The 26,832-nt window shown below is 44.9% G+C and overlaps 1 protein-coding gene across 11 annotated transcripts in view; it reads right to left on the bottom strand.

Annotated features, from left to right (window-relative positions):
* AMBRA1 (autophagy and beclin 1 regulator 1) overlaps positions 1-26,832 on the bottom strand; it is a 187,329-nt gene that overhangs the window by 61,207 nt on the left and 99,290 nt on the right. The gene's annotated exons all lie outside the window — the stretch shown is intronic.

Raw genomic sequence — 26,832 nt, 5'->3', positions numbered from 1 at the left:
AAGTTAAGAATGAGGAGAATGTTACAGCCATAGCCCTCAAACAGAGCATTGCCCCAAGAACACCTGATTCTTTCCCTAGTAACACACAATATGATAAAATCATGAGTTTAATTACTTAAATACTACTTTACTATTTCTGAGTTACTAAGTGTCCACAATACTTTAGGCATGGTTGCTTTTTTTTTTTTTTTTGGCAGGGCAGTGAGAGTTAAGTGACTTGCCCAGGGTCACACAGCTAGAAAGTGTCAAGTGTCTGAGGCCATATTGGAATTCAGGTCCTCCTGAATCCAGGGCCAGTGCTTTATCCACTGCGTTGTCTAGCTGCCCCCAGGCATGGTTGCTGAAAGGGCATTCCCCCTGTCCTGTGGGTTTCCAACACTAAGAGGCAGATGATAAGTAATACAAACACTAAGAAGGATAGAACATGAGAGGTGGGGAGCCGAAGGAGTTAGGGGTGGGTCAGCCACAGCAGGATAGAAGCAAGAGCAACAAAGAAAAGTGAAGCAGCATTGCAGTCTCTGGTTATCTCTGGACCCTTTTGTATGTGGCCCTCTTCCCACCCAAGCACTCCAAAATGATGCCACCGCTGGGGAAAAGACAGCCAGCAAACAGCTGATGAGATTGGAAAAGATAGCCAAGAACAAATGAGATGATATTTGTTGATCTCTCTGGACCCTTGGCATCCAACACAGCAGAAATTTATGAGCCTAGCTTTGCAGCATCAGAATATTTTTATTAAGGCAATATTTTATAATCCCCCCACGAGAATTTCCCTGAATTCCCATTCTCTTTTAATGTCTCATGGTTTAACTTCTCTGAGATATATACTTCCGTATGACACTTTTTTCCTTGGTAACCAATTAAATAAAAAATGGATTTAAAAAAACCCAGGGTGACACTATAATTTGCAGTTGTATTTCATTTCCATGAACATGTCATTTTCCTCCTCCTCCTTCTTTGGAGACACATTCCATAGACACCCGCCCCTCTGATTAGACATAGCCAAACCCTCCTGGGAGCAGAGAATGGATTATGCCAGCTTCCCAAGTGGTATGCTCTGCTTCCAATCAGCTCCCACTTAGGGAAATAGACAATATGAAGGCTTGTCTTACATTTGACACAATGAGCAGAGCCCTGTCGATTCCCGGGTCACCCAGCTCTGTACTGTGCTTTAAATGAGTTTTCCCAGGATAGTCATAGGGTGTACAGCTGGAAAGGCCCTTGGAGCTCATCTCATGCAGCCCTTGAAGTTTACAGATGAGGAAACTGAGGCTCAAGAAGTTCTCAAGTAGCAGAGTCAGGATTTAAACTCAGGAACAATGACTCCCAAGCTTTCCAAAATACTTCTCACTGCTCTGTTCACTACCATATTTTTCATAGTGTGTGGGTTGCTTTGCTACCCTTGCTACTTAACTAGGTTCTCTTCATAAAATCAAGAGAGAGCAGAGACAGGAAGTAACTATGAGAAGAGAATTTTGAAATATGCTGTCTAACTCCTGTAATTATAAGATGTTTAGGAAGCTCCTTCCAGGAAGAGTAGTTTGGTCAACATTTACTTCCTTGTCCCAGTTAAAGCTGCAAAGGGAAGACAGTTAAGTATCTGAGGGGTACAGACACCAAGTTAAAAACATAACTCCTGTTAAGGTATTTTTCATGTATTAATTAAAAAAAAAATCTTCTGCATAGCAACACCATGAACCAAGCAAGGTTTTCCCATAGGCTAAGAAAGAAAACAGAGCTTGAGATATCATCTTGTCCTCAGCCTTAGGCAGAGTATCCATTCCTGGGGCTGATCACTCAACAGACATAAGAAACACCCTCTCTTACTATACTTGATAAAAATAGCCAGCCATAGTGATTCTTTGAGCTGGTCCATTTTACTAGGTCCCCTGGACAAAAGGAAGACTTAGGTGTTCTAGTGGGCCTAGGTCAAGAGAGGTAGTCTGGCGTCATGGAAAGGAGGGGATAAGAGTTGGCCTACTGGCTTGGATCCTCATCAGCCCTGTGAACACTGGATTCTCAGAGCCTCTGTTGTGGAGGTATAACACATGTACAACCCATGTTGTACTCTATACAGATGAGCCACTATTACAGGTCATGGTCAAGTCCACTCTCTGACCGTACCAGTTGTGTGCCCCAGGCAACTCTCTCAGACTCTTCAGTTGCAGAGAAGGGTCAACTTGCACTGGTGGAGGAAGTCTCTTCACTGGGAATTCCTTACATCAATGAAATCATATTTCTTAGCCCCTATCACCAATTCTACTATTATGAAAAATATGGATTTTTTCCAGGGCTCTCTTCATCCTGAAAACATAAGGGTTTTTTGGGTTCCAATATATGTTGCTGTTGAGGGGGAAGGGAGAGGGTATCCAAGCACGTGCACAATCTGTACCCTCTAAGTCATGGTTGACAGCTCTGACTTCTACTCCACGGCCTCAATCTCTCCAAGATCAGTAGCCTCTTTCAAAAAAATTTCCTTCCATTTCCTTTTTGTCAGTTGTTACCATGCAGGCACATAATATAACCCAAACAGAAGAGGGCCAGTTCATATATTCATTCAACTGTCTACTATATGTTTAAGACTGTGCTATGGGATGGTACAAGGTCCCCTCCTGTAGGAGCTTACAGCCTAGTTGGGTAGATAAGACAGACAGACAGACACACACCCCACTCCCCTATAAAACCATTCTATCACCTCTTCATCATAGCCATCTTCCCTTCAACCCTGCATGGGACTTTATATGTGTCTTGCCTCCTGGATTGAATGTAAGTTTCATGAGAGCAGGGGTTGTGATTTATCGAAACTGTCTATTTCTTCTAGTGCCCAGAACATACTTAACAAAAACTGGCTGAAATGAACAAGAAACAATTACATGACAAAGGAGGCTTAAGTGCCTGTTAAAGACCTGCTGACTGAGATGCCCCGAGAAGGTCGTCTTAAAATCAAAGGAACATTTAGACCAGCTCTTTGTGAAAGAACCCAGGAGAGACTTTCTTCCAGGGGGCTCAAGTGAAGGAGGGAACTTGGCACTAGGAAGACACATGTCTCAGTGCCACAACACCACAGAGTAAGGAAGCAGAGATGCCAGCAACAGCTACCGGACAGGTGCAGCATACTGGTGGCTGCTGGCAGAGCACTTTAGCTTGACCCTCAACAACAGCATGGAAGAAGTTCCTCTCTGCCCTTTAAAACAACAAAAAAAGCAAAAAACAAATGGAAACATCTGACAGGTCTCTGACCACCGGGATGGGCTCATTCTCAAACAGCTTCCATAGGAGCTACTAAGCACCAGAGACTGAGGCCCTAGAGGCCTTTCCTGGAATTTAGTCCCTCGAATTTCCCTGAGTCCTATCAAGTGATGAGCAGAGTAAAGCTACACGAACACAGGGTTTGCACCTTAGCCCCGTGTTATGATTTCACCAAAGGGGCTGTTGCTTATGAGACCATCATTAAAAACCCTGGTCTAGGGGCTGCTAGGTGATGCAGTGGATAGAGCACCAGTCCTAGAGTCAGGAGCACCTGAGTTCAAATCCGACCTCAGACACTTAACACTTACTAGCTGTGTGACTCTGGGCAAGTCACTTAACCCCAATTGCCTCAAAGCAAACAAACAAACAAAACAAAACCCTGGTCTACAGGGGGATTCTTTTCCATAATGGAGATTACCAATACATGCCAGCAAGTTACAGAAATACTCTTTAGCAAACTTCCATGTACTGACTCCACTTACTGGATTAAGATTAGCTGGAAACCAGAAACCTTTCAGATCTATTGCTTAAAAGATGGGCTCTTACTCTGGAGTCTATAACTGTAATATAATTGTTTTCTTTTGTAAACACTTATATGTTATTTCACTTTATGCTTTTGACAACATTGTTCTGAGAAGTGGTCCAAACCAATACAACCAGACTGCCACAAAGGCATCCATGACAACAAAATGTGAAGAACCCCTCAATTAAAGAATAACCAGTTATGGGGGGCAGCTAGGTGGCGCAGCAGATAAAGCACTGACACTGGATTCAGGAGGACCTGAGTTCGAATCCAGCCTCAGACACTTGACACTTACTAGTTGTGTGACCCTGGGCAAGTCACTTAACCCTCATTACCCAGCCAAAAAAAAAAAAAAAGGTAGGGGAAAGAGTAACCAATTATGGTACTGTGGTCACTGACAGATAGATATGATGAAGAAGGGCAAATGTTGATGCTCAGGGGAAAAACAACCACCAGCACCACCTTGGCCCAAGGAGCAGGTATTTGCTTTCAAGTAAAGAAGTCATGATTCAAGAGATCTGGAAGAACTCCAGTGAGATCTAAACCCTGTTAGCACTCTCTGGCATTTGGTCCCTGAGACTTCCCGCCCTTCTCCCCACGCCCCACAATGCTCAAGAGCTGGAGGAAGGTCAAGTAGAACACCAGGTTCTGAATGGGATGTGCTCTGGCCACAATGGCCACTCAAATACCCTGCTGCCTGCCATGTAATTCTTTCCCTCCATGGCACGCCAAGTAAAATTAGTACAGTATGTGGCTCCTCTCATGAGGACTCAGGGCTAAGGTACCGATTGAGGATCTCATCCAAGGGAAGAACACGTGATCACAAAAGCGAGACAAGAAACCCAGAGCCAGGGATGTGGTAACCAAAGAGGGAAGAATGATGACAGAAAAGAAGCTATTCATCCCCTGCCCTGAGACAAGCTTTCCAAGCCTTTGCCTGGCAAGCTCGAAAATCCTCTGAAACACACCTCCCAACGCCCGGCTGAGATGTGGAGAGCTATACCACATCCTGAACTCTGTGCTAAGGTCTTTTTTTCTTTTTCTTTCTTTTTTTTTATGGTCTCTTCTCTCAGATTTATCTTCTTTGATGTTTGGAAAGAGGAATTCTAAGTATTTTTCTACCAGCACCTGAGGAGGAGCTCAGGGGACTGGGGGGGTGGGGCAGGGAGAGAGAGGGAGAGAAAAGAGGGGCACAGAAGACTGCAGATATAGGATATTATTCCACAAATGGTTTGGTGAAATGACTTAAGAACCAAGAGTCATTAAGGAAGTGTAGCAGCACACTCAGCTTTGGGAGCGAAGAAAGAGACAGGTGGTGATGAAGGGGAAAAGGAAAGGATGAAACTGCATCCCCGGCCATGCAAAATCTGCTCTATTTGAAGCTGCCTTCACACATGACAGCTGCCTTTGACTATGCTGCTGCTGGGAAGATGGAATGGGAACAGAAGCCTGGGGAGGGAATACTGATTGGGTTGGAAGCACAATCATTAACCATGCCTTCCATTTGACAATGTGCAAAGAGCTAAGAATCAGTGAGTTGGCTACGGGGACTGGGACTGACTAACCCAAAGAGAACAACCAATCAGTTTCATCAAAACCTTTCACAGGATCCTACAGCACAAGCCTATGTGGCCACACGATGAGGACAGACTGGGCACTGTCTCTGAAACTTGTCTTTAAAATGGTGTCTTTGGTCTCTTCTTGGAGAGCAAAACCAGAATCCAGTCTGAGAATCTCCAGGCCGTAGGAGCACCACAGTCACGCTCATTCACTGGCTCGACTGTTCCACAGAAGCTATGGTGACACCGACTGCCCTCTCCCCAATCTGAGATTTTTTTACTGAAATGGCCACAAAGAAAATATCCAATTTTTCTCTAGAGTTTACAAAAAAGAGTGAGCTGCGTGTCTGGTCATATTCTTCTGAAGTAGTTTGAGGGGCAGTATGGGGTAGCAGACAGAGTCAGGAAGCCCTGGGTTGAGGTCTCCTCCCTGACATGCACTGGCTGTGTGACTCTGAGCAAGTCACTTAGCCTAGGAGTGGTCTGCACAACTTTCCATTGCACTGTGATTGCTGACCTGCATTGGTGCAGGGACTTACCAGGTAGGTGGTGAACTACAGAAGAAAGAACGCTGGATTTAGAGCCAAAAGGAAGGAAGGAAGGAAGGAAGGAAGGAAGGAAAGAAACAAATACTTGTTAAATGGCTATTATGGGACAGGGACTGTGCTAAGTGCTTTATAAATATTATTTCATTCGATCCTCACTACAATCCTGCAGAATAGATACTTTATCATTCCTATTTTACAGTTAAAGAAACTGAGGCAGACAGAGGCTAAGGGACTTGTCCAAGGTCACACAGCTACTCAGGGTTTGAGGTCAGATCTGACTCAGGCCTTCCTAACTCCAGGTGTAGTAGTCTATCCACTAAGCCTACAAGTAGCCAGAAGACCTGGGTCTATATCCTGCCTTTTAGACTGAGTGTGTCCTTGGTCAAGTCACCTCATGTGTTTAGGCCCCAGTTTTCCTAAATATTTAACAAGGGGGTTGGACTTGATGTTTTTTAAAAGTCCCTTCCAGCAATAAATCTCTGACCCTATGAAACCAGAGACCTAATACCACCACCACCACCAACTCCACCAGGTGTGCCCTATGCTGGGTCCAACGTGTGGTCAGTCTCCCACATGGGTGTGTCATCCCATGACCTTCCTGAATTCAGCCTCAGTACAACCTAGCCTCAGTACCAGAAGGCAATCTCAGCTCACTTCCTTCCAAACTGCTCCAGAGCCACCTTTCACACGAAGCTTTTCTACAACTGCTTATATCCTCCCTGTGACGTTTCTTTTGCCTGCACTTCCTTTGAATCTTTGGCACAGTTATCTGTTTGCACACTGTACTCCCCAAAGAACACAGACTCCTAGAGGACAGGGAGCCTTACCTTGGGCCAAGTGGAGCACCTGGGGCACAGCAGGCACTTTGCAGATGTTTGTCTGATTACCTGACGAATCATGTCGGACTTCCTTCCTCTTTTTTTTAGTGAGGCAATTGGGGTTAAGTGACTTGCCCAGGGTCACATAGCTAGTAAGTGTTAAGTGTCTGAGGTCGGATTTGAACTCAGGTCCTCCTGAATCCAGGGCTGGTGCTCTATCCACTGTGCCACCTAGCTGCCCCAGACTTCCTTCCTCTTATCTGTCCTGAATCCACCTTGCTCAGGAAAGACACCGTCTTCTAATGGATGCTCTCTTCCTTGGCCCTCACAACTGAAGCGACCAGCCCAACATCTTCCTCCTCTTATTTATTAATGAGGAAACTGTGCTTCAGAGCTTAAGTCTTTTGCCCAAGATCCCGCAGTTATTAAGTTTCAGAGGCAGGCCTAGAACCCGGCCCATGGAATCCAAATCCAGTGGTTTTCCCACCATTATACACTGTTGTTTTGGGTTTTATAGACTTAAATACATTCACACTGCTCATGTTTTGTGGATTTCAATTAAGCCTGTTCTGGGCTACTTATGTGCTGCACAAGTATGATGACAGTCTCCCATAAACTGTATTCTCATCTGCAAAATGGGGACAATAATATGTCCCCTCCTCCTCCATTTCACAGGATTTCTGTAAGGAAATTGCTTTAACCATTAAAAAATACCTTGGTTGGTCTCTCAGCCTCTGTCACTCCAAGTTGAAGTGTCCTTTTTTTTAAAGCAGCAGATGGTTATATCACCAATCTCCCTAGACTCCCTCGGCCCATCCTATCTAGGTGGCGCACTGGGTAAGGGCACTGGGCTGAGAGTCAGGAAGCCCCGGGGACAAATGCTTCCTCAGATTCTCACTAGCTGAGGCATTTCCCACTGTCTGCCTCAAGCTTCCTTATCTGTAAAATGGGAGTAACCTCTACCTCCCAGGGTTATTGTGAGGAACACACACATGTATGTACACACACACACATGTATGTACACACACACACACACACGCAATTTTATATGAATGCTATTCTTATCATCATGATTATCAGATAGCCGCCTTTCTCTGGCCCTACTCTATCTTTCCTGAGCCACGGCACTTAGAGCCACAGGCAGTATATACTTCTAGCCACAGGCAGAAGCATCACTTTGTAGAAGGAAGGCAGAAAGATTAGTGGTAACAAAAACAGCAGCAGTTTGTACATGTGCATGCGTGCGTGCGTGCGTGCATGTGCAGGGATGTGTCGGCACACACACACCTCACTGTGCAATCACAATCTCCTCACAACTCTGGAATGTGTGGAATAACTCCATGAGTTCCTCTTTATTTTATGGATGGAAATCAAGGCTCTGAGAAGGACTTGCCCACTGTCACATGGATAATGTCAGAGCCTGGAATCAAGTTCTAGTCTTTGAACTCCACACCCAGATAACTTTTCATTACACCACATGGCTTTCCCTACTTTATACCAGAGAATAAACTGAATTTAAACTAAGAATGCCAAAGGGAAGACAGGGAGTACTTTCTAGAGAAAAGATGGTTATATCTTTTACAAAGACAAGTTCCTTATCCGATCCCCCACAGCCCAAAGCAGAGCCTTCCCTCTGCCCTGGGGCTAAGCCAGAGGGTAAGTGTGGCACTAGGAAGACACAATGCAGTCTGCTAAATGGGACGCTCTGGCTGCCTGGTATTATGGGGTTTAGGTAAAACAAAAACTTCCCACACAATGCCATGTCACACTGAGCCCTCAGAATAATAGTTCTGATGAGACTGACTAGATGGGTACTTGACCAGACCAGCTCTGTTCAATCCCAGTGTCACTGATAAGGTAGTGAAACAACAATTGGCTCCATTAGTTACATAAACATATATAGTGTGAATTTTAATATAAACATTGTGAGGCAACAGGTAGCTACAGTTATGTGCTTTGTGAAACTAAAGATTATGCCTCTAATTTCATCTGGCTGTCTCAGTGTGTCCACAGGTACTTGAAGGTCAATGCTAGCATGTCCAGGAATTTCTGAAAGGTCCCACCTTCAACAGGAGCAGTGGGGTCCAATAAAAATAACACATTCTGAGTCTGTTAGCTTAGCATGGACAAAGCCAGGTTCTCTTTTTTTGGTGAGGCAATTGGGGCTAAGTAACTTGCCCAGGGTCACACAGCTAGTAAGTGTTACGTGTCTGAGGTCAGATTTGAACTCAGGTCCTCCCGAATCCAGGACCAGTGCTCTATCCACTGCGCCACCTAGCTGCCCCCAGAGCCAGGTTCTTAAATGTCTCATCACTTACTCAACAGCCCAGTAACCCTAATAATCTCCCAAAAGGAGGTGAACTAAACACGGTACTCACTAGTGTAGCATCGGTGGGCGGCCTATGAGCGATCCTGTGGGCAGAAGAGGGTAAGGTACTTGGAAGAACAACAAATCTAGGCCCAGATGACCCAGGTGCCCGTCTTGGTCACTAATTACCACCTGTGTGACCGTGGATAAATGATCTTCTTGGAACTCGGTTTTCTCACCAGAAAAATGAAGGATTTAGACAAGACTTGGACTCTAAGGTGGTTGTCCAGCTGCTGAGCCTGTGAAGTGTCTGGGGACACTGTGCTGAATCTCACGCCTCTACAGAGGACATTTGAGACTCAATAGGATATTGTACACTTGGGCAATCATTCATATACATGAATAAAGGATGAGTTCAAAGGTGTATTGATCTCTTCACTAAAGTACAGAGGCCTTTGAAATGGATATGATCCTTATGTATAGTTAGATAAAAGCAGAGGTCAAATAGTCTGAAACCATCATGAAATTCAGCAGCAAGGTGTAGTGGAAAGGGCCCTGCACTGGAGGTCCAAAAACAAGAGTTCCAATGTCAGCACTGTTAGTGATGGGTGAGCTTTCCCATCCCTGCCTCACTGGGCTCTTGGTTGTACATTTCCCAGCCCTACCCCTCTCTAATATCCCTTTATGTGTTGTCTTGCTCTGTTAGACTGTAAGCTTCTTGAGGGCAGTGGTTGTCTCATATCTGTATCCCCAACACAGCACAGTGTTTGGCACACATCAAGTATTTCATAAATACTGCACCTACCTACCTACGTGTTACTTATCTACTACCTAACATTACCTCCTTAGCAGCCATGTTACCTTACTATATTACCTACCTATGTTGTTCACCTACTACCCATGTTACCTACATTAATCACCTACTACCCAAGGTTACCTACCTGCTACCTACCTAGCCCTATGGGGTTTTAGGCAAGTCATTTAACCTTTTTGGGCCTCAGTTTTTTCTTGAAATCAGAAGTTAAGGTAGAAGATCTCTATATTTCCTTGCAGGGATCCTAGCATCAAAAATACTCAACAGCTCCATGGTACTGATAATATCACTGGCAGCCGTCTGGGCTCAAGTATGTCAAACTCCATCCGCTTTCGGGAAATTGACCTCATGTGCTCATCTCTCAGACCCAAGCTCCTTCAATATACACATTCTAATAAGTCAAATTACCTCTGCTGACACTAATGATGTAATTGGGACATGCAATTATGAAAGAACATTCAGTTACAAATAAATGAATATCATTACATTCCTTCTACTCACAAAATTATTTAAGATAAAAACAAATAAGCTCATCAGAAAACTTATTAGGAGCAAAGTGGGTTCCAAAACTGAGAGGGTTTTTTTTTTTTTTTTAGGGGAAACTGAGGTGGGAGGAAAGAGAGACATTCCTACTGGGCAAAGCTTTCATCTGACAAAAGATATGAAGGTGGATGAACATTTAGAATTACTTTAATTCCCACCTCCCCCTAACCTGCATTTGCTATATTTGGATCCCAGTACTTCTGGGAGGAGGACACTATGACTCGCTCAGATGGGCTCACAGGTGAGGCCAGGTAAGATTCTAAGAAAGTTGAGCCACCTTTTCCTGACCTGATGGGTCTGCAATAGGGGGCACTGGGGAGAGGGTGGTGCTCCCTTTTCAGCTCCGAGGAGAGGAGAGATGTGAATGCTTCATGACTCTCAGCAGTCACACGACAAACTGTTGTGACTTCTGGAGCTCTGGGTGTTGGGTGGAAGCCTGAGTAACAGTGCAGAGCAAGACCAGAGGGTCTTGGGCTGGTCAGCAGCAGGAGGGGGCCAAGCCTCGATGCTGCAGTGAATCTGCAAGGAGGGGAAATGGAAATGTGTTGAACGTGGGCTTGACTGGCAGCTTTCCTTGTCTGTCGATCACAAGGTAATAAACACTGGGAGATGGCAGAAAAGAAGATAAATGCTTTCAGCAGCACTATTCCCCACCCTCCCCTCCTCTTCCGCCCCCACTCAGCACATGACAAGAGAGTTAAGCAAGAAAATAAATCAGCTTCTTAACCAACTCTTTTGTTAAAAACTTTTCTTCCAGGCCACCTACACGTGAATTACTGCTCTATGAGCCTACATTCTCCTTAGGGGGCCCAGAATGGGAAGGAGGGGGGGGTGCTAGTCAAATCAGCACCTGCACATTTCAGGATACGGAGCGGCATGGAAGAGTCAGGAGTTGTGCCTAAAAACGAGGAAAAAGGTCAGCCCTGACACTAAGGCGGGCAAGGCTCAGAACATTCATCCCAAAGGCTCCAATTGGAAACCAGTCCCGATCTACTGCACAAGTTCTTGGCACTGGAACGGACCTGGAGGTCCCCCAGACCAGCCCCTTCACTTTACTGGTGACAAAATGAGAACTAAGGGGAGGAAGGGTCTCTCTGCGTGTCCTCCTTATGTAGAGAATAAGTAGCCTCGAGGGCTTCTAAATGTAGGCCCTTTGCCTCCAGTACCAGTGTTCGTTCTACTCCCCCAAGCAGGGGCAAAGGGCAGACAAGGCTCCCGCACCAGTCTGCCATGGTGGCTGCACAGAGACCCAAGGGCGCGGGGGTGAGTTCTAAGTACCAAGAGGAGAGATCCTGGGGGCCAGTTGGAGAGACTTTAGATGTTATCTCACTCACTGCACAGATAGGGAAACTGAAGCCCAGAGAGGGGAGTGAACTGTCTAAGTTAATGCAGGTAGTAAATAGCAAAGCAAGGACTCCAAGCCAAGTTCATGGACTCTAAATTTAGGGCTCCATCCTCTCTACAGGAGAACTGGAGAGTGGGCGAAGTAGGGGACAAATCGGGTTGTCCTATGCTAATTCAGCAGACTCTGGAGCCGTCAATATCAAATCCACATTCCATTTGAAATCAAAGAAAAGTCCATCAGGCTGTTGACCTTTCTGGCTTTCCACAACTGCAGCTAAGATAGATGGCTGATGGCAATGAAGCCAGTGTTGCACGAAGGCCAAAGTGTCTTCTAAAGCACAACGATTTCCCTGTGAAAGATGAATGAACAAAAGTCTCATCTACACCTTGCCCAGGGTAACCCTGAAAACAAAGTCTGGAGACCTCTATAAGATGATTTTTGCCCTATGTGACAAATACAATCCCTTTCTGTCCGCCCCCTTCAAATCAACTCCCTCTGCAAAGAAAACTCCATTTTTTATTTGGGACATGCTGCTCACAGGAGGGAGGCAGGCATGCTGAGTGACATGGGGTTCAGAAGAGAGAGCCCTGGTCTGGGACTGTGAACTGTGCTATTCCATTCCCACCAAGGCCAGGTTTTGAAACCGGCACAAAAACCTGGGCTATGTTTTAGAGATCTGGGGGTAGAGTGCTCTTCACAAGAGGAGAGGTTGAGTAAGAGATGATTAGAACTAGTTTCTAATGAAACATTCACAGTTTTAGACATTAATGCTAGGCCCAGTTAAGCAGCACAGCCAATGAGCCCCAAGCCAGGGCCTGTATGGGATGTCTTAAGAAGTCAGAGATCGATTCTGCTCAGCCTTTCCATTCTTGAAGAACCACCACCAGGTCTTCTGGCACTGAAGAGAAAGCAGCCATCTTCACTCCCAAAGTAAGCTCCTCAGCTTGATATGTGAGCACAGTGACACCTACTCATCAATGCTCCAACATACAATCTGGGAAGAGTACAGAGATTTGTACGTGGGGACACCTACCCATGTGTCTTCACTGCCTCTTGCTTGGTCTCTTTTCCTTGAGCACAAGGTCACTTGTGATCAGTTGAGAGCAGAGGTCTATTTCCCACATTCTTCATGCCTTCTTAGAACCCAGAATGGCATTAAATATACTAGTAAGTATTCAAGATGTGTCCACAAAAATGATTGATGGGAATATCTAGGAATGTCATTTCTGATCCTGCCAGATAATGTACATCTTGCACATCTAAGCTAAGTTTTTTAAGCATTAAAATTAGACACACTTGGTTTTCATGAGAAGAGGGACATTTCAAAATCCCTCCATCACACATATAAAGAGATGGGCCTAGTGAGGTTAAATAGCTCTCAAAAACCAGTTGAAACTAAGTAGTCTACACCAAACCTTGGAATGGAATTTAAATGACGACCATCAGATATCACCTATATCTTCAGGAAAAGAAATCATATAGACATGACTTTGGACATTTGCTCCTTTAAATGTTCAAAGACTCCTAGATTTAGAGCTGAACAGACCCTCAGAGGTAATCTAATCCAATGCTTTCTTTTTATGAATGAGGAAACTGGGCTCACAGAAGTTAATTGATTAATCTAATATAAAAGAACTAGGATTCAAATCCAGGTCCTTTGAATTCAAATGTAAAGGTTGTGTTGATGCACCACATTGTTCTCCCATGATGCTTCAGTCTTGTCCAGTCTGGTGTGGTGTGAGGGTGACACCCAGCAGTCAAAGAAAATTAAATTCCTTAAGGCACAGACTCATTCTGAACTTCTGAATTCAGCAGAGATAAAAATGTTCAGCTCACTTGAGAGTTAACATAAAGATAGCCAACCTCCTTGGTTAGCCAAAGAAGCATGTGTTTCAAGTTTGGGTTAATCCAGTTTACCCTGCCAAATCTGGAGAAGAAAGGAAACAGCAGACTGCAGAGCCAGGTAATGCAGATCCAACCCACAAAGGCAGGCATCTCATGGCCACCATCTTCCTGGCTTCACACTAGAAACAAAATACTTAGGCAGATGCCTAGCCTGAAGCTTGTTTCATGCATGTTGCCTTGATGCTTCACGGACATGTTACCTTGAAGAAGGGCTTATTGTTCATGTTAGGTCAGATGGATCTCTAAGAAAGCCTGTGGCAAACAAGTAGCTGGCAGAAAGAGGGTTTTCATAAAGAAAAGGCGAGAGAGGTTAAGATCTATTTCGTTCTTTCCCCTTCTGTGTGAATGATTTGTGTGTATTGCACAGAAAAGACAGGACTTGCTGCTGTTTTGCTTAAGTGGGCTCACATAAGCCAGCCAGCCAGAAGGCGGGCATTCCTACTTCTAGGGCAAATATGTTGGTCACCATAGAGAGTTGAAGGTTCTCCCTTTTGTGACACTCCTGTTGGGAGAAAAATATAAAATGCTTGTAGGTAGCACCAGGCCATGGTCTCTTCTCCTATATTTACTCAACCCAAAGTGCTGAGAAATTCAACCCCCATTCAACCAGCAAGAAGAAACATTTAGAATTCTTAAAAGCACTTTGGAAGGGCAGTGATACCCTGTCTCACGCAGGCAAGTCAGCTGAATCTCTCTTGTCTCCAAAGACCCTCTGCAATCTGGGACCATTGTACCTTTATGGACAGATCTCATGTTCTCCCTTCCTTGTAGTCTACATTCTAGTAAAAATTGGACAATTATCTAGTCCCTGAGTACGTCATACACTCTACTTCCTACATGCATTTTACTATGATAATGTCCCTACTTCTCCCATTCTTTTGACTGTTGAATTCCTACCCAATCTTTTTCTCTCTCTCTCTTTTTTTTTTTTTGCAGGGCAGTGGGGGTTAAGTGACTTGCCCAGGGTCACACAGCTAGTAACTGTCAAGTGTCTGAGGCCGGATTTGAACTCAGGTACTCCTGAATCCAGGGCCGGTGCTTTATCTACTGTGCCACCCAGCTGCACCCCCTACCCGATTTTTAAAGCCCAATTCAAATACCACCTCCTCTATGAAGCCATGCCGAACTGTCTCTGGCCTGGAAAGACCTGCCCCCTCAGGCCGCACAGAGCACTTTGGCTTTAAGTTAATGCACGTACCATGCAATTTTTCATATGATAGTTTTGTGTGTTTGTATCTGAGTTTATTAGTATACAGAAACTAGGTCTTATTTAAACTTTCTGTCTCTCCTAGCAGCAAGCACAGTCACATACACAGGAGGAGCCCAACACATAGTGGTTAAGTGACTGGCAGAGCACCCAAACTCTGAGTCTCTACGAAACACAATTCTATATATCACTTCAAAACAATGTGGGCTCTTGAAAAGGTTACTTTTTGCAGAGGTCAGCAACATCAATAGGGTTTTAAAAATAAATAAAAGAAAAAAGGTAGCAATCTTCACTCGACTATTACCCATTTCAAATATATTTTAAAAAATAGAGGCTATAAGGTCTTCCTATCAGGGAGATCCTAAAGAGCTCCTCTGAATGGCCTTGGGAGATTCTATACTAGAAGTAAGTCTTCGTCCAGCTTCTTATCAGGCTCTTGACTAGAGGCCAATACAATTAGCACGGCCATTTCATGCTCTGAAAAATCAGAAAAGGGACTTCTCGAAGAAATGCTGAGCAGTCTTAGATTTGGGGTTGTGTTTGACCAATAAACATGGGCGCTGAGGTTAAAAAGCCAATTTCCAATGACAGTTAATGAAGGGCTTGCAAACAATGCATGGAATCAAGCAATAGAATAGATTACAATGAGAAAGGAGCAGGTAGCAGAGCAAAATTGCAGCTGAAGATTAACACTACACGAACACTTCCAAACATTCCAGACGTTATCAGAAGCCCCAGGAGCAGAGACATCGGGGATCTAGCAAGGCCTTAAGAACAGAAAAATAGGCTTCGAAATAGCAAGTGAGGAAAATTCCCCTCTAGGGAAAACATTTTCACTAAGAAGCCCCTAAGAAGAGAGGCTATATTTGATTGGTTTTAACCTATCAAGTGCAGAGAGCCACTCAGGCCTGGGTGGCTAGATACTCAATACGATTATCAAAGGGACAGCTCCTAGCACTGAGATGTGTCAGACACTGATGTGAGTCCTTTAACTCAGTAGGAGAGAAAGGCTGCTGTCTGATGCTATTCCAGAGAACAGAATCTGCTAGAGGGAAAGAAAGAAAATGGTGGAGGAGGATGTTACTGGGCTTGGTTTCTGCTTATTTCTTTTCTGTCTGTATGTTTGTTGAAGGGCTGAGGAAAGGGGAGGCTGGCTGAGCAAATGAACGAATGAAGCATTTAAGTGCAAAATACTGTGTTAAGTGCAAGGGACAGGAATGGAAAAGTAAAACAGCCCCTGCTCTCCAAAAGCTCATCTTCTTAACAGTGGAGACAATACAAGCAGAAGACTGAGTTGAAATAAAGGGAATAGACGAGACAAATTCACCATCGCTGGAGCTGGAAGAGACTTTAGAATCCATCTCCTTCCCTTTTTACAGATGAGGGTACTGAGTTCCAGGCAGTGGACTCATCCAGAAGCAACCAAGTCAGGGTTGGGGGCTGGAGTAGAGCCAAGTGCCCCAGATTCTTAACCCTGCCATCTTTTCACTACATCATATTCTGGGGCAGAGTGGGTAAGGGAAACTCAAGGCAGGGAGGAGAGGAGGGATAAATACACACTTGCTCTGTATAGCACATAACACAAAAGGTGTACACGCACAACAAAGACTTCTTTCTGCATGTGCAAGGTCAGGAAGAGCAAGTGTGGGGTGTTTGATACAATCTATAAAACACTCAACCGCCTGAACTAATGAGAGAAAAGGGAGATAAAGCCTTGGGTTTCACCTTCATTCAGGCTGACAGAGACTAAGATCTGTGACTCAGACCAGTGAATTCTCCAGGCTTTTCCTTGACCGTTTCTTAGCTCCCCTCACCCTGACACAATTTATAGTCCTTTGTGCCTGTCTTCAGAAAGCAAACTGAGAGGAAAGATGCAGAGTAGCCCAGGAATCCAGAGAGATGAGTGTTATCTATAAACTTGTGGAGACCACTGTTGTAGAATATAATCTAGGGGTAACATGGAGAAAGTCACAATGGGAAGGGTCCTTGGGGATCACCTGGTCTAACCCAGTCGAGTACTTCCTGGTGGAAATCTTGCCCCCCGATTTGTGACAGTTAGCTACTCAGGGAGTACTGAATATCAATCCAACGTTCACAGAGTGAGTGCCAAGGAGGCACAAAGTCATGTGTGCACACACACAAGTATAAGACATGGCTGGCTCCTGCCTTCCAGTGTGGACAAATTGGACGTTCACACCATAAGGAAGAGGAATTGCTAGATGAGTACAGATCCCAAACGCTACCGAAATTAGGAGGACCTGGGTTCAAATCCCATCTCAGATATTCACTAGTCACTTAATCTCTCTAGTCCTCAGTTTCCTTGTCTGGAAAGTGAGGACGGTGGACTCAATAAACTGACTCTAAGGGCCCTTCTGCCTCTATATCTAGGATGCTCTAAAAAGCTCCAGATCATTTTATTTCATCAACCATCAATGTCCACAAAAATTTATCAAGTGCCTATGTGCCAGGCAATGTGCTAGGCACAGGAGATACAAATACAAAAGTGAGAAAACCCCTGCCCTCAGGAAGGTTACATTATACAAAGGGGAAGCAATGTGTTGACATATAAGTAAATAGGGGAATATAGAAAATGAATACACAGGCACTAACTGGAGAAAATTAGTAAAGGCCTTCTGAAGGAAGGGTCACCTGAGCTAAGGTCGGACGGGAGCTGGAGATGAGCAATCAGAGCAGTCCTGGCATGGAGACAAGCTGTGCCAAGGCAGGAAGGTGAGAGGTGAGATGTTATGTCTGGCCAGAAGGGCACAGGCTGTGTGACAGAGAGGGGGGAAGCTACTCGGTGAGGTTTTTGTTATCTTTTACCCTAAAGTTGCTAGGGAGCCACTACAACTTCTAGGAGCGGCAGAATGATATGGACTAATGCTGTCCGTGCTTGAGGGAGAGCAATTTGGCAGCTGGGTGGAAGACCATTCGTAGACTGACAGAAGAAGAGACTACTGTAATACTACAGGCTGGCAGTGAAGGGCCTGACTGAGGGTGGCAGCCTTGGGTGCAAGGAGAAAGGAATGGAGGCAAAATATGCCAGGCACAGAGAACCCACAAGGAAAAGTGACAAGTGGGCTGTGAACTCCAGTGACTGAGGAGATGTGGGTACCCTCAACAGAAGTACGGGAGAGGAGTAGAGTGGGGGAAGATAGTGAGAAAGCATGGCACAATTTAGTTGGCCTCAGGCCCTGTCCTGAGTGCTAAAGCAGCCAGGGACTTCTTCACAGCTCATCAACACCTCCCAGGAGGTACCTCCAGGAGCTCCCTCAGCAGCAACCTGGAACCAGAGGAAGGAGCCCTCTGTTTCTTCCTATTCAAGGATTCTGTCTCTTGGATGCCTCAAGTCAGGCAGGCCCTGGGACAATCTCTGCAAGCACTTCAGTTGCTGCTAAATAGCTGAAGGTTAATAAAGTATAATAAGCTTTCCAGAAGAGCAGAAAACGTGCTTCCAAAGGACGCCTTTCTTTCCAGAGCTCAGGGTACTCTGTAGAGGTTTTTCCCCTTAATTAATCCCTGAAAGGTAGGTGGAGCACAAGATTCTCACTGGTGAAAAAATATTCTATCAGGTTAAGTGCCTTCCCCAAGGTGACAGTGAGTAAGTGAAAAAGTCAAAACGAGAGCCCAGGTTACACAACTTCTAGTTTGGTTCTGGATATGAGAGCATAAAAAAGGAACCAGTCTGTCTTCAGGAAAGCAAAAGCTTGGTAACTAAAAAGCATGCCCCCCACACCCTCCCATGAGTTTAGTAGATATATTTTAATGTAATATTGAGGAGAAAATGTAGAACTGACAGATGGTATTTGTAAAATAAAACCTCAAAGGTTCTCAGTGCTCATTAAGGGCTGCAATGCCCAGTGGAGTGAGAAAGAAAGAGAGAGAAGGAAGGAGGGAGGGAAGGAGGAAACAAGAAAGAAAAATTGTTTGCTGAAGCTATGACAAAGTCACTGACACCTTGTCTGAAGAAGGCAAGGCTGAAGAAGAGTGTCTAAGGAGGCAGTCCTGGACCACTTCCCCTCTAGAAAAGCTTGCTGAAGGAGCAGCAGCAGAGAAAGCCTTACTTAAAATAGAGAAAGTCAAACAAGAGTTTGAGATGGGATTTAGAGGGAATTGGGGAACAGTGTAAACAGTGGGTGTGTGTTTTCCAAGTTATAACCCTGTACCAACCAAGTTTTATTATTTTCATGATGCCTGTAGGAGAAACTGACATCAAGAGGTGGAGAGCGAAGGAGCCAGCCTTTTCCACTGGTCATGGCCTCCAGAATTCACTGATTTACTGACTGATGGAGGGTAGCTGGCGAGGCAGGCAAGCTGGAAGGAAGGGCATTGGTCTAGTCATACTCTACACGGTAAATTCGTGAGCTTCTTGAGGTCTGGGACCATGACTTAGGGAAATACTACATTCTCCCCCCACAACTAGCAAAATGCATAGCAACAGCTTGTGTTTGTCTAACCAACTGAATGGAATCTTTCTGAGAATAGCACTCAGGGTACAAGTGGGATGGACATGATTCTGTTTAGACCCTTTTCAGAGAGGGAGGACCCAGCCCAAATTCTCTTCCACAGAGGGCTGAACAATCATAAAGTCAATGGTCTAAAGTCTGACCTGGAGCTTTTCCTATGGCTAACAGATAAGGATATGATGGAGATGAGAGACTCTCACATTCAGGCATCTACAAAGAGGAGAGATTCTGGAGACAGGCCTTGACTCCAGTGGAATAAGCAGATGCTAAGAAAGATGGAGGAACTTGCAATGTAGTAGAAGTCAGGGAAAGAGAAAATTCAAGGTCTTTACGTGACTAAGCTGCCTAAGAGATGTGAAATTCTGGTGGCTTATTCAACCAATCAATAAATTAGCACTTATCTATAAAAAGTAAATACAAAGTAGTTAAATTCAAGGCAATAGCAGCTAAGGCAAGAGAAAATGAGAAAAAATCCATGAATAAATCGATGTTTGAGCTGCTTTTTTTGAAGGAAGCTTCCACCCAAAGGCAAGAAGGCCAGGCAGGATGGAAATTGGCATACAATAGGTGCTTAAGAAATTTTTGAGTAGGGGAAAATTCTTGATCAAACAAGTGCAGAGTTTCAGGAGACGTAAAATGCATAATTTTGATCACATAAAATTAAAGTTTTTTTCCACAAACAAAACCAATGCAGCTAAAATTAGAGGAAAAGTAGTAAACAGGAAAAAAAATCTTTGCTGCAAGTTTCTCTAATAAAGATCTCATTTCTCAAAAATATAGGGAATGGAGCCAAATTTGTATGAATAAGAGCCATTCCTTATTGATAATAGTTTCTTTTGGGGCAGCTAGGTGGCACAGTAGATAGAGCACCAGCCCTGGAGTCAGGAGGATCTGAGTTCAAATCCAGCCTCAGACACTTAACACTTACTAGCTGTGTGACCCTGGGCAAGTCACTTAACCCCAATTGCCTCACCAAAAAAAAAAAAAAAAAGATAATGGTTTGTTTTCAGTAAGGCGGTTTTCACAGGAAGAAATAAAGCTATCAATAGTGATACAAAAAAATGTGCTAAATGAATAGAGAAATGCAAATTAAAACAGCTTTGAGGTACCACCTCATATTCACTGGACTGGCTAAAACTGCAAAAATGGAAAATGATAAATCCTGGAGAGGATATGGAAAAATAGACATACTAATGTACTGTTGGTAGAGTTATGAACTAGTCCAACCATTCAGGAGAGCAATTTGGAACTATGCTCAAAAAGCTCTAAAACTGTATATCCTCTTTGACCCTGAAATATCACTACTAGGTCTATACTCCAAAGAGATCAAATAAAAAGGAAAGCACCCGCATATATAAAAATATTTATAGCCACTTTTTCTGTGGTGGCAAAGAATTGGAAATTATGGGGATGTCCATCAATTGAGGAATGGCTATGAGTGTGATGGAATACTATTATACTATAGGAAATGATGAAGAGGATGGTTTCAGAAAAACCTAGAAAGACTTATATGAATGAATGCAAAGTAAAATGAGCAGCACCAGAGCAATTCACACAGTAACAGCAATATTGTACTGACAATCAACTGTGAAAGACTAAACAATTCTGATCAACAGATGACCCACACAGTTTCAAAGAACTCAGGGTTAAAATTGCTATCCATTCTCCAAAGAACTGATGGATTCAGAGTGCAACTTATAATATATTTTCCCTTCCTTACTTTTTCTTGTCCCCCTGTTCCCCAAGATGGCTAATGTGGAAATTTGTTTTCCATAACTTCATGTCTGTAATGAATTTTGTGTTTCTCACCATCTCAATGAGTGGAGGGAGGCACAGGGAAGGACAGAATCTTGAACTGAAAATAAAATTGAACTAAAAAATAAAAATAAACCATTAAAAATGCTTGAGTAGATGAGTGATATGGTCATAGCAACACTTAATAAAATAACAATCATTTTGGCAACTCTGTGGAGGACAGATTGAACTGAGGAATGGCCTGACATAAGGGAGATCGAATAGGAGGGAGCATATCTGAGAGATGTTGGAAAGGTAAAACCCACACACCCTGGCAACAGGTTGGATATGGGATGGGGTGAGAAATAGTGAGGAGCTGAGGATAATACCTGGGTTGAGAGCCCCAGAGACTCCAAGATGGTGTTGCACTTGATAGTAATAGTGAAGGGGGAAAGACTGGAGGAGGGGGAGAAGGTAGATGATCATGAATTAGGTTTTAAACATGTTGAGTTTAACTTGTCTACTGGAGATGCGAGATTAGAGGTGAACCGAGAGGTTGGGGCAGGAGAGGCAGATTTGAGAAGAGGATACAAGGAGGCATTAGAGGGGATAATTCCATAAACAGTGCAAAAGGTGAACTAAATTTTTCTACTTCTCACAAGCAGTCTTGGTGCTTTTCCTCTGCAGTTCCCAATATACAGTCGTAAGAATATTAAAGCTCATGGTGGTGGAGCTCAACAGCTTCAAGGAGGAGGGACACTTGCATTTCTTTTCTGGACAGTTCTGACCTTAATCCCATTTCAATTAGTTTTTAGCATCAAAATATGCCAAGTAGACGACCAAGAAATTAAAAGTTCTGCACTCCCAGAGACACTGCAGATAGTCTAGTAAAATGAGAGAGAGGAAAAAAGGAGGACAGACACCACAGGAAGCCTGGGGGTTGGGGGGAGGGCAGTAATCAGAGCTCTCAATGCCTGTGACCGTGCCAGGGATCTACAAGCCGATCTTCTACAAGCTGATCTAGCCACTTCAACCTCCAAGGCTCTGCCCAAGTGCACTAAGTGCACAGCTCTAGTCTTGCAGCCTTCAGGGCTACTGTCTCCATGGCAGAATCAGAGACAGAGATCATGGCATGGAATGGACTCATCTTGACCATATAACCCACAATGGGGAAGCCCAGCCTGGGAAGCAATCCATTTCACTTTGGGATAGCTTTCAACTGTCAGGAAGTTTTTGTTTAGATGAAGCCGAGATCTACATTCCTGCAGCCTCTCTGCCCCCGTTCCTGGTGCTGCTTCTGAGGTCACGCAGAACAAGTCCATCCCTCTTCCACCTGACAGCTCTTCAAGCACTTGAAGACAGCTCTCATGCTCCCTTTTCTTCTCCAGCCAAAACATCACCCATTCCTTCCTTCCCCTCCACGTCCAGCACGACCTTGAGACCATCTTCCTCAGAAACAGCCCAGTTTGTCAATATTCTTCCCCAAACTGAATACAATGCAGCATGAGGTCTGACCAGGGCATGTAGCCTGACAGGGCCATCACTTCCCTTTCTGTTTTAAACAGAATTAAACATATTAGGGTTCTGGTCATGAGTCTGTTTGGAGGAGCTGGCCAAACTCTAGCCAACTTCCAACTCCGAAATTCTTTGGTACTGTCCTATCAGCAGCTAAGAAAAGCACCAAAGAATCTAAGAGTTGGAAGGGCCCGCATCTAGCACCCATCTCATTCAATGTCCACACACAAAGACTTCGTGATGTAATATACCTGACAAGTGGTTGTTCAGCTTCTACTCAACTCACCAGCCTGCCCCACCCTGCCCCCCCCCACACACACACAGAAGGAAGAGGAAGGTGAAAAGGAGGTAGAAGAAGAGAGAAAGAGAAGGAAAGGGAGCTCTCCTCTCTCCCCCTAATCAAGGACAGCTATCCTTGCCAGCAAGCCCGTCTTGACTCTGGGCTTCAATTGGCCTCTTTGTCCTTTCTCCCACTACTCCTGTCCTGCCCACTGGGGCCAAGCAGGAGAAAGGAGTTGGAGCAGGCTTAGGCAGTATGCACTTCACAGAGGTGTGTGAGGGGTGGGGTACAACATGGAAGCATCACCCAGTGACATGCTGTCTCAGATAGAAAAGTCAGGCCTTCACTGGCAGCATCAGGAAGGCAGGGATTCCTTTAACCGAATCCTCCTCCCATGTCAGGAGCTCAAAGTTTTCCAAACCGAACCAGTTCTTCCCAACAAAGCCACATTCCCAGACAATGATGGCAGGAACAAAGACAAATGAAGAGGTGGGTCCATCTGCTCCTTTTTAAGCCAAGAAGCCTGGTGACCATGCACTAATCAAACACTACCTCAAGAGGCACACACCCATGTTCACAATGTACTAACACCAGGAGAAAAAAAAGAGGGAAAGACAGTTCCTCTCCTGAGCAGAGATCTTCAAGTTTTTGCGCTGTCTCTGCTATGACTTCTAGCCCAGAATTTCTTGCCTGGCAGGACAGAGCCGGGAACAGCTAAAAGCTCTCATGGGGGAGGTATTTATGAACCATTCCCCTACCACAGACACAGGGTCCTGAGGGAGGAGCAGCAGGAAGCCTACTAGAAGCTAGATGCATTATACCTCAGGAGCATATTTCAGTTTTGTGTGAATATTTCCAATTCTAATTAATTTGCCTTACAAGCAAGAGAACATTTACCACTATTCCCTAACCTCCCCACTTCAGCCCTGGCATTGAAAATATGAACCAAAAGGCTCCTGTTGTTTACACTCACATCCGACTCTTTGTGACTCTCCCTTTGACGTTTTCTTGGCAAAGATGTTGGAGTGGTTTACCATTTCCTTCTCCAGCTCTTTTTATAGATGAGGACACTCACTGAGGCAAACAGGGTTAAGGGATCTGCTCAGAATCATATAGCTACAAAGTGCTTGAGGCTGAATTGGAACTCAGGTCTTCCTGCCTCCACGGTGGCACCCTATCCACAGCACCAAGTAGCTGCTGGGAGCTCCTAATTAGTGCCTGGGCCTGCTGTGGCCCAAGAAAACCACAGGAGTTCATATTCTGGGACATACAATGGTGAAAGTGAAGACTGGAGGGAAGGGTCGAGGAACGTCCTGCCTTACAAACCCAAAGTCCGACCTCTAAACAGAAGCATGAAGAGGGTGTGTGAAGCCAGGTTTCCCCCTTCAGCAGGGCCTTGGGCAGCTCCAAGGGTGCTCTATGCTCTGGGATAGCCCATTCACAGCAGATTCTATGTTACCCATAACTTACTCTTTTCCCTTAACTCCTTCTTTCACATACTTTTTTGGGTTTGTTTTTGTTTTGGCTTCTTTCACATACTTTAAGGAAGAGATTGTGACCTTAAGGATTTTTTTCCTCCTAGATTTCTCCCTGTGTATTTCCAGCTTCTGGTAGTTCTAAGGTTCTCAGAGGCCTGACCCCAGTGCCCTTCTGTTTCCTAATCATGGGGCCTGTCCTGGTGAAACTGTAAGGAAGCTCAAAGTGTCCCTTAGACGCCACGTGCCTGTGCCTTGTGCAGGCCAAAGGCCCAGCTCTGACAATTCTGCATCTTCTTGGGAACAACCCCTACACTCGAAAGTTGAACAATCTATGTGTTCAGACATCTCCTAGCCATACAATTGCTAGATGCTCATTTCAGAGTTTATTGGCACTACATCTCAAAGCTGGTTTCTGAGAATGCTTTGCCAATACAGCATATTCTTATCTTAATGTCAGATTTTGTCCTCCTAAACCCTAAATGAGAAATGGATTATCATACGTGTCCATATGACCCAATATGCACTCTTAAAGGTACGCTTATAGTGACTGGCTAGAGCGCCCAGCTCAGAGAAACTTGAGGTCAAATCTGCTGTCAGACACTCATCAGCTGTGTGACCCTGGGTAAATCACTTCACCTCCTGTCTGCTTCTGTTTCCTTATCTGTAAAATGAAGATGATAGCACCTACCTCCCAGGTCACTGTGAGGATCAAATGGGACAATAATTGTAGAGTGCTTACCACAGGGCCTGGCACATCCTGAGCACTACGTAAATGTTAGATATCACTCGTTATTATTTGCAAAACTATCTTAAGCAAATCTGTTAACAGGAACACATCCAGGTTCAAGCCTGAACTATCCATCCTGCCATCTCCCACCCAGCTATACAAAAGCACCAGGCACCACGACAACTTGCAGGGACTTTTGCTCAGGGCTGGTTTTGCCAGCAGAGCTATGGAAGGAAGACAAGTGATGCCTTGGGTACAGGTTCATGGAAAGCCAATTTAGTAAGTGCTTACATAGCTGAATCTGTCAATCTCACGCCTACACAGAAACACGTGGGCCCCAAGGGGCCCCACCACCCACAGAACTCTGCTATGGAGTTTTACACCTTCTAGCACAAGAAGTTGGGTTAAACCCCAGAAAAGTAACCAAAGACAAAGGACACAGCTTGGACCCGTTAACCAAAGACAATGAGGGACAAGGATCTCCTCAAGAGGTGGTTTCAGGAAACCTTTTCCTTGGGTTAATCTAAGTGTTTGAGGCCTTCCAGAATGGCCCAGGTTAGGGCAGCTCCAATCTGGCACACTTCATGGATATTTGAAAGGCAATCTGAGGAGGTAAATGTTCCTGCCACCTCCTTAAATTCTGTGAGCAGGCCTACAGCACCCCCAGAGCTCCCCTCCAATCGGCTACAGGCAGCTGGGCAAACTGTGCCAGTTCAATGGGAATCCTTCTGAGACCATTCATTGGGAGCTTGTGGTGCACAAACCAGACCCATAAATAGTCCCGCTTCTGGCTGGCTTGAGAGAGCATTGTCATACAACCAAGGGCATTCTCAGTACCCTAATGTGATGACTCTTGGGTTCCAAAACAGAAGCCACATAAAGCCCTTTCACACAAGTTAGTTCGTGTGGTTAAAGGAGCAATCCACACTTTACAGATGAGGAAACTAAAACCCTAGGGGAAACTGTGGACTCTCTCCTGGAAGACTTCCACACTATAACTCTGCCTGCCACCAAACTCAACATTTATAAGCACCTACAACGGAAGAAGGCCAAGCTGCAGATCTGAGGAGAAACTCAAGTGGAGAACCTTGTCCCTGCTGGGGATGAGCTTCCAGCAAAGCTCAGGCTTGGTGCCATCGGCTGCCAATTGCCCACGCAGCCCCCAAATACCATGCGGTGCTGGGAAAGAAGTTCACTCCACCACCCGTCCAATAAAATTCCTCTAATGGCCCTGGGAACATTTAGGGCTTTTTAGTCTGGAAAACATCGGTAAAAGGAAAGTGACTGTGGCAGGTTTGTCTCCTTGGCTCCTCTGGCTGCTCTCTGTGTGCTAGGGCCCTGACTCTTAATTGAGTGATACTCTATTCCTATCTGGAAAACAAGAGAAGATGGAGACCAGAGGCCTGCCTTCCCCAACTGATAAGAGCAACATGGTGCAATTACCCCCGCCCAGCTCTGTTTGGGAATGTAATCACCACCCTGGTCTCCTTCCCAACTGGGTGGCAACAATGTAATTACCTTTTCAGGCTCTTTGTTGAGGAGTATCATCCTTCCACCAGGCCTTCTTTCCAAGGGAGAGGAGGAGCACCAAGTAAGTGCGCCTCAGAATCCACAGCCCGCTCCCCAGGAGGAGGTCTGAGGAGCACAACAAAAGCTACCCAGGGCAGGTGCCCCGGAAAGGCTCCCTGGCACTAGCTCCCAACTCTTTGTTCCTCGTTGCCCATCATCTGTTCTGGTCAGTATACCTCAGCTGGTACAAAGGAGGGGGACGCCCAGATCACAGCAACACAGAACATTTTGTAATCATCTTCAA

The sequence above is a fragment of the Dromiciops gliroides genome, chromosome 6 (genome assembly GCF_019393635.1).
Source record: "Dromiciops gliroides isolate mDroGli1 chromosome 6, mDroGli1.pri, whole genome shotgun sequence".
In the NCBI taxonomy this organism is placed as follows: Eukaryota; Metazoa; Chordata; class Mammalia; order Microbiotheria; family Microbiotheriidae; genus Dromiciops; species Dromiciops gliroides.
Note: the sequence above shows the minus strand (reverse complement) of the source record. Positions and strands in the feature narration are given on the sequence as shown.